Below are 7,260 nucleotides of genomic sequence, written 5' to 3' on the forward strand. Positions count from 1 at the left end.
TCCAAGAATAATGTGCACTCTCCTGAATGTTTTTCTTTTTCTCATTAGGAAATAAGTGTAGAGGAAGCTTCCCTGTAACAAGATAATTAGCCATATCTGCATACCAAGGAGTCTTGGTAGTCACTGCAAACAAGTATTCATCTGGAAACTTATCTTCTACTGGAGAATCTTCATTAGTGTTTTGGATTCTAGACAAGAAATCAGCTACTGTGTTTTGCTTTCCAGGTCTGTCTAACACAGTAATGTTGAATTCTTGTAAAAGTAAAAGCCATCTTGTAACTCTACCATTAGTGACAGGTTTGTTCATTAAATATCTTATGGCAGAGTGATCAGTATGGACAAAGGTTTCATAGCCGGTTATGTAGTGTCTAAACTTATTAATCGCATGTACCACAGCTAGGAATTCTTTTTTTGTAACAGTATAATTTAACTCAGTGGGAGTCAAATTCTTACTTGTGTAATAAATGGCATAAGGGATCAAATCCTTTTGTCCCAAAATAGCTCCTAGAGCTGTATCTGAAGCATCAGTAGAAATGTGGAAAAGGAGTTTCCAATTTGGCCCCCTTAAGATGGGTGCTTCAGATATTCTAGTCTTTAAAGCTTCAAAAGCAGATTGACACTCAGGATCCCACTTGAACTCACAGTCCTTGGTAAGCAATTTGAAAAGAGGGGATGCTATCTTAGTGAAGTTTTCAATAAATCTTCTGTAATACCCAGTAAACCCAAGAAAACTTCTAACATCCTTCTGGCAATTCGGAATAGGTAACTTAGAGATGACTTCAACTTTGGATCTATCAACCTTAATCCCATCTCCTGAAATATGATGTCCTAAAACAATCCATTCAGTAAACATCATAAAACACTTTTCATGACTTAAAGAAAGATTTGTTTCCTTACATCTTACCAGTACTTTTTCCAAATTTTCCAAAGCTTCTTCAAATGTATTACCATAAACTGTGAAATCGTCCATGTATACCTCTACACAATCATGAATCAGATCTGAAAAGATTCCTAGTACAGCCCTTTGAAATGTAGCGGGTGCATTGCATAATCCAAAAGGGAGTACTCGGTAGGAAAAAGTTCCCCAAGGACAAGTAAATGTGGTTTTGTCTTGATCTTCAGGTGCTACCTGAATTTGGTTATACCCACTAAAACCATCCAAGAATGAGAAATACTTTTTACCTGCTACAGTGTCTAGTACCTGATCAATAAAAGGTAGAGGGAAATGATCCTTTAAGGTTGCCTTGTTCAATTCTCGATAATCAATGCAAACTCTCCATTTACCATTCTTTTTGGGCACTATAACCAAGGGAGAAACCCATTGGCTATCTGAAATGGGGTAAATGAAGTTTACCTTGAGCAATTTCTGAAGTTCTTCTTTCACGATTTCCCTAAGGTTTGGATTCATCCATCTTTGTGGTTGCCTAATAGGTCTGCTATTTTCTTCAATATAGATGTGATGAATACAAGTCTTAGGATCGATTCCTTTCATGTCAGTGTATTCCCATGCAAAGGCAGTGGAATGTTTTTGCAACAGTTTGGTTAATTCTTCTTGTTGTGGTCTTTCCAAGTTTTTGTTAATGTTCAATGTTTTTCCTGGAAGGATTTCAACTGTAGAACTACCAAACTCTTCCATTGAGAAGAGAGACATCTGTCTAGAGGAGAGATATTCAATGTCTGAATCTATCTGAAAATGTGCAGAGTCATATTCTAAAGATACTTCAAAATTTTCTAATGTATTTAGAATTTGACTGTCCTCACCAATCTCAGAGATGGTTAGAACAGGTTGAATAGTATCTTCATCCTCTACCCATTCATCTTCTCCTATTTCTGTTATTGCCTTTGCTGGAGGGTACAAGTTGAATTTCTTGGTAGAATTACCATCTGATATATACATGTCTCCAGACCTACAACTGATGAAGGCATCAACTGTTGCTAGCCAAGGTCTTCCTAAGATAAGAGGATGTCCTCCTAGATTGTTCTTGGGAGTTAAAATCATAAAATCAACTGGATATTCCCAAGAATCTAGAGAGACTGGAATGTCTTCCAATACACCATCAGGTTTAATGATTGATCTATCTGCAAGTTGCAGCAAAGTAGGTGTAAAGAGAAGGTTAGGAAGCTTTAACTGATCCATGGTCTGTCTACTCATGATGTTGATCGCGGCTCCTAAGTCAATCAAAGTATTTGGGATTTCAACCCCATTAATATGATTTTTGACAATAGGACTACCGGGATCCACATACTTTTGCATGGTAATCTTACCCATCATAATGTCTGCAATTTTTCCAACTAGATGTATCCTTTTGGTATCTCTGGTTCTTTTTACTGTTTTCTTCAAACTCAACTCCTTTATTGTCTTTGCTAGAATGGGAATTTCCTTAATGGCTTGTAACAAGGGGATCTTGATACAGACATTCTTCAATTCATCTAGAAAGCTATAGTCAGGCAACCAAATTTGCTTTTCCACCCCTTTGTCAATTTGCAATCTTTCAGGAAAAGGAGGTGTAGCTAAAGATGTAGGTTGCTCAACTATGGGAGTTGTAGAGATTGATTCTTTTTCTTTTTGGATATTTTGGTTTTGAAGTGATACTTCAGAACCTTTATTGACTTTGAGAGATTCTTCCTCAGAAATGCTTGGTTGTTGGGCACTTGTAGAAGGTTGATCTAAGATTCTACCTGATCTGAGTTGTACTTCATTGAGAGGAACAACCATATAGGTAGGGAATGGTTGACCTTCCATCATGTAAGCATTTTGAGGGTTCCTATTATTCGGATTTGGTAATGGCTGAGAGGGAAGTTGATTTGATTTCTGCTGGGAGAGTTGAGAATTTTGATTTTGTGGAGTAGGTTGTTGTTGTTGAGGGTATGGCAATGATAGTTGTTGACCTTGATTTGGAAGTTGTGGAGCTTGCTGATTCTGAAATGATGGAGGATATTGATAGAATTGAGCAAGTCTCGCATAAGGATTTTGCATGCTTTGCATCCATGCTTGAAAAGCATTTTGAGGTTGAGGCCAAGGTTGTTGCCAAGGATTCCAATTTGGTTGGGATTGAGAATTCATAGAGTTGTTAAACCCTTGATTCTGTTGTCCTTGCCAAGGTCTCCTTGCAATAAAACAGAGAGATTCAAGTGTATCTGGATCTTCTTGAAAGACTGCTTTGAGGCCAGGAATTGAAGGACAATCCTTGGTCTCATGAGTTTCTGAGCAAATTACACATGTTTCTACAACGTGTGCATCTAAGGGACATTCCCTTAAAGCATGTTTCTTTCTACACTTCGGGAAAAAGATAGCCAAAGCCTCAGCTTCTGCTTTTTGTTTATTGTGAATCTTAAGGGTATCAAGTTGTTCACTAAGACTCCCTAAGATGTCAGTTTTAAATTCATCAAGCATACTGCCGATTTCAGCCCTACTCACTGATCCTGTTGCAGATTTATTTGCCCTAAGGAGAGAAGGATCTCTAGGCCCTTTTTGAGTTTTTGATTTTCCCCTTGAGAGATGGATACAAAGTTCTGCTATATCATTGAGAGAAAGTTGAGAAATATCCCCTTTCCCCATCATGTTTAAGATGTCTATCCATTCATCCCTAATGGCTTTTAATAAGAGGGCTTTTAAGGTCTCTTCATCCAAGGTACTCATTTTTGCTCTCTTCAAGTTATATTGAAATCTTTCAAGTAAATCTTCTAAGCTCTCATCTTCTCTTTGCATCATTTTAAATACCTCGTCCTTGTGATTAGTAGGCATACAATAGTCCAAATACCTATCCAAAAAGGTTTGTTTCATTTCATCCCAAGTCCTAATGGATTGAGTGAGTAACCCCATGAACCATTTTAAAGCTTGATCTTTTAATGTTGAGGGGAACAATTTGAGTTTCTGAGTATCATCCAGATAGTCATAAGTTCGACACACAACTTCAAACTCAAATAAGAATGTTTCAGGGTCCTCAGTCCTTAACCCATGGAAGTTATGGAGGACAGATGGTGATATGTTTTTCATGGTGGCTCGGGAATCCTCATTAACAATGGGAAACCCAAATGAATTATCCCCATCTCTATTTCCTCCTCCAATGGGACCTCTACCTCCTCCATTATTATTGTTATTTCCTCCTCCTCCTCTACCTCTACCTCTACCACCTCCTTCTTCCTCTGCCATGATGATTCTCCTAGGGATTTCAAAATCTTCTGGTTCCTCTACAAAGGGTGAATGAGAAGAGATTTCTCCTTCTTTTTCAGGTGATTCTACTTCCTCAATTACAATTGGTCTTCCTGTGGGAGAAAGAGAAGAGTCTCTTCCTGGTTCAAACTCAATAGAAGGTGTAGGAGAGTCAACTCTTGGCTCTTGAATTCCAGGAATTCTAGGACTAGGAGTTTCGGTTGGAGATAAGGGAGGTGTCTCTTGTCTATTCCTTGAAGCAGATGGACTTGTAAAAATTGAACTTCGAGCTCTAGCTAAAAACCTTCCCCTAGAATCTCTAGCTCTATGCATGTCATTTTTTTATTTTTCTTCAAGTCAAGTTAATAGTTCTTTTTCTGATCTTCCAGGTCACTCTAGGTGCAAGAAGAGAGCATACTCAAGAAACTACTAAATCAATAACTTTCTCTTTTCTGATCCTCCAGATCACTTTGAAGTGCAAGAGGAGAGCATGCTTTGATAGATTATCAACTTCTTTCCTTGAAATTTTTATGTTTTTTTTTTCTAAGAATATGGCTACTTAATTTCACTTCCCCGGCAACGGCGCCAAAATGTTTAGTCAATTTAGTGTTTCTAAATTGATGTCATTAATTGTCAACCCGGGGCTCGTAAGCTGATGAAGTGAAGGTGTACTATATGTACTTAAGCAACCTCTTAGAGCTTTTTGTCGTTTTGGGGGTGTTGTTTGTGGTTAATTTATCTTCCTAAGATGGAGTGATGATTATAAACAGATGAGTGAAAGTGTGTGCAAGGTGAATTCTAGATGAGTGAGAGTGTGTGATTAGTGGTTTCTAACTACTTGCTGAAAAGGAAAAGCTTGAAGGAAATAAATAAATTAAAATGAACTGAAAGCAAAGAACCACTTTCTAATGGCATTAGACACCATTCATGCTGCTGCAAATAAAGGTAAGAAAATCACTTAAAAGACCAATGATAATGTTTATCTCTTCCTAACTCTCTGCCTCTAACACATAGTACTGTGTAAGACACGATTAGGAAGTAGCTAAAGATAAGTTTAAGAAATGATAACAAATGAGAAAAATCTACTTTAAAGACTAGTTATAATGTTTTGCTCTTTCTAACTCTCTGCCTCTAACACATAGTACTGTGTAAGACACGATTAGAAAGTAGTTAAAGATTAGTCTAAAAAGCACCCAAAGCCAACTGCAAGTTATTAATATTCTGATCTCTAAAAGATAGTCAATTTAGGATAAAGAGATCATTCATATGTTAGCAGACAACTGTGAGAAATAAAACTAAAAATCAACTATGAAAATAAAGTAAAGGCAGCAACTTGAATCTGTCAACTGAAACTACCACTAGATATTTAAGCAAATACACAAACACAAAATCAATTCCGGGCTCAAAAACCTGCAAAAGAACAATGCTGATCAGCTAAAAAGAAAGGCTGGAAATGAAATAACAAGAAAGTAAATTACGTTGTACATGTTTCAACTAAAAGAAATGCTGAATAGAAATAAGGAAATGCTGCACATAAAATACTTTACAAGGCTAACATGAACAGGGGCCCTCCATTCATATCATCCAAAAGAGACTCAAGGAATTGGAAACTTCAAAACAACACTGTTTCTATTACTCCATATGCAGAAAAATACAGTCCAGAGTGCTAGAATAGCACTATAAAAACAGAGTCTTCGAATGCTCTAAAATAACAACAAGTTTATAAAATGCAACAACTAAAAAGTAACATAAGCGTACGCAGACGCAAGTATTTATAGGCATCTGCAAGATGGCCTAATGCGTAAAGCATAAAACGGAAAATAAACTGAATATCATGCGTATTAAAGGTGCAGTTAACACGTCATATGTTTCATGGTCGAGCTGGAGGTCCTGGTCGTTATGGGCAATGAATCCAGCGTTGGATCATGTTCCCCAAGCCTTGCAAAACACTGACAAGTCACCTTTTCCACCGACGTGACCCAACAGCTTACGCATCAACGTTAAGCTGCCTTTATTTGACCGTAACTTGACCCCCTTTGACCGGAGGTACAGATGACGTGGCTGGCTGAACTGATAGCACAGGAACCTCGAGCACCTTGATTCCTAAGTGCCCATGTGGCTCATTTGGAAAAATGACACGTGGAACCTTGAGATTAACAAAAAGGCTGCGGGATCATCAGATGGCTGCGGAATCAGCAGATGGCTGTGGAATGCCTGTAAGTATGTCAAAATCTAAACAAAACAGTCACACATTAGCAAAATCCCTAAGTCATGCTTAATGCCATCATATGTAATGATCTGGGTGAGTTTATGCAGCAAAATAGAGCAAAAGGGAGAGATGAGTGAGGGAAAACTGTAGGAAATGATGGATAACCAAGTGTAAAGTGGAGACTCTACAGTGATCCCATCAACTCATCAATTGTCAATGATGCCAAATCCTTGGCTTCTTCTATGGCTACTACCACAACATCACATTTGGTAGATAAATATCTGAGGACCTTCTCAACCACTGTTTGATTTTTAATATCTTCACCATAACTTTGTTAACTGATTTATGATAGTTATGACCAAATTCATGAAAGAATCGATGTCCTTTGTCTCCTTCCTCTATAGACTTTCAAAATCTCTCATAGTATTCTGCAACTTAACAATATTAACTTTTTCCATACTTTCATAGTTTGTTGCCAAATCTTCCCATGCTTCCTTTGCTGAAGACGTGATCATAATCTTCTCGAACACTGCTTAGCCCACTCCTTGCTAGATAAGATGCAACGCTAGTGAATTCTTCTTCTTGTCTTTCTTCCATTGTTCCCTCTCTACATTATTGTGAGCTCGTTCTACTGCTTCATCCTTAGATTCTGAAAACCTAAGCTGGACATAATCTCAAGCATCATGAGCCTACAATGTAGTCGCCATCTTAATGCCCCACACATCATAATCTTTCCCTGTAAATGGTGGGAACTGGGGCTGGAAATTTGATAAAGAAATCTTTCTTCAAAATTCCCCTTTTAAAATAAAACTATTCTCTTCCCATAATAATATCTCTTTTTAGGCTTTGCTAACTCTAAATAAAACCCTTAATTATTATTTTTAATATAAAAAATCTT

Source organism: Pinus tabuliformis, chromosome 9, assembly GCF_031772625.1.
Source record: "Pinus tabuliformis cultivar Carrire ecotype Pingquan chromosome 9, CPIR1, whole genome shotgun sequence".
NCBI lineage: Eukaryota > Viridiplantae > Streptophyta > Pinopsida > Pinales > Pinaceae > Pinus > Pinus tabuliformis.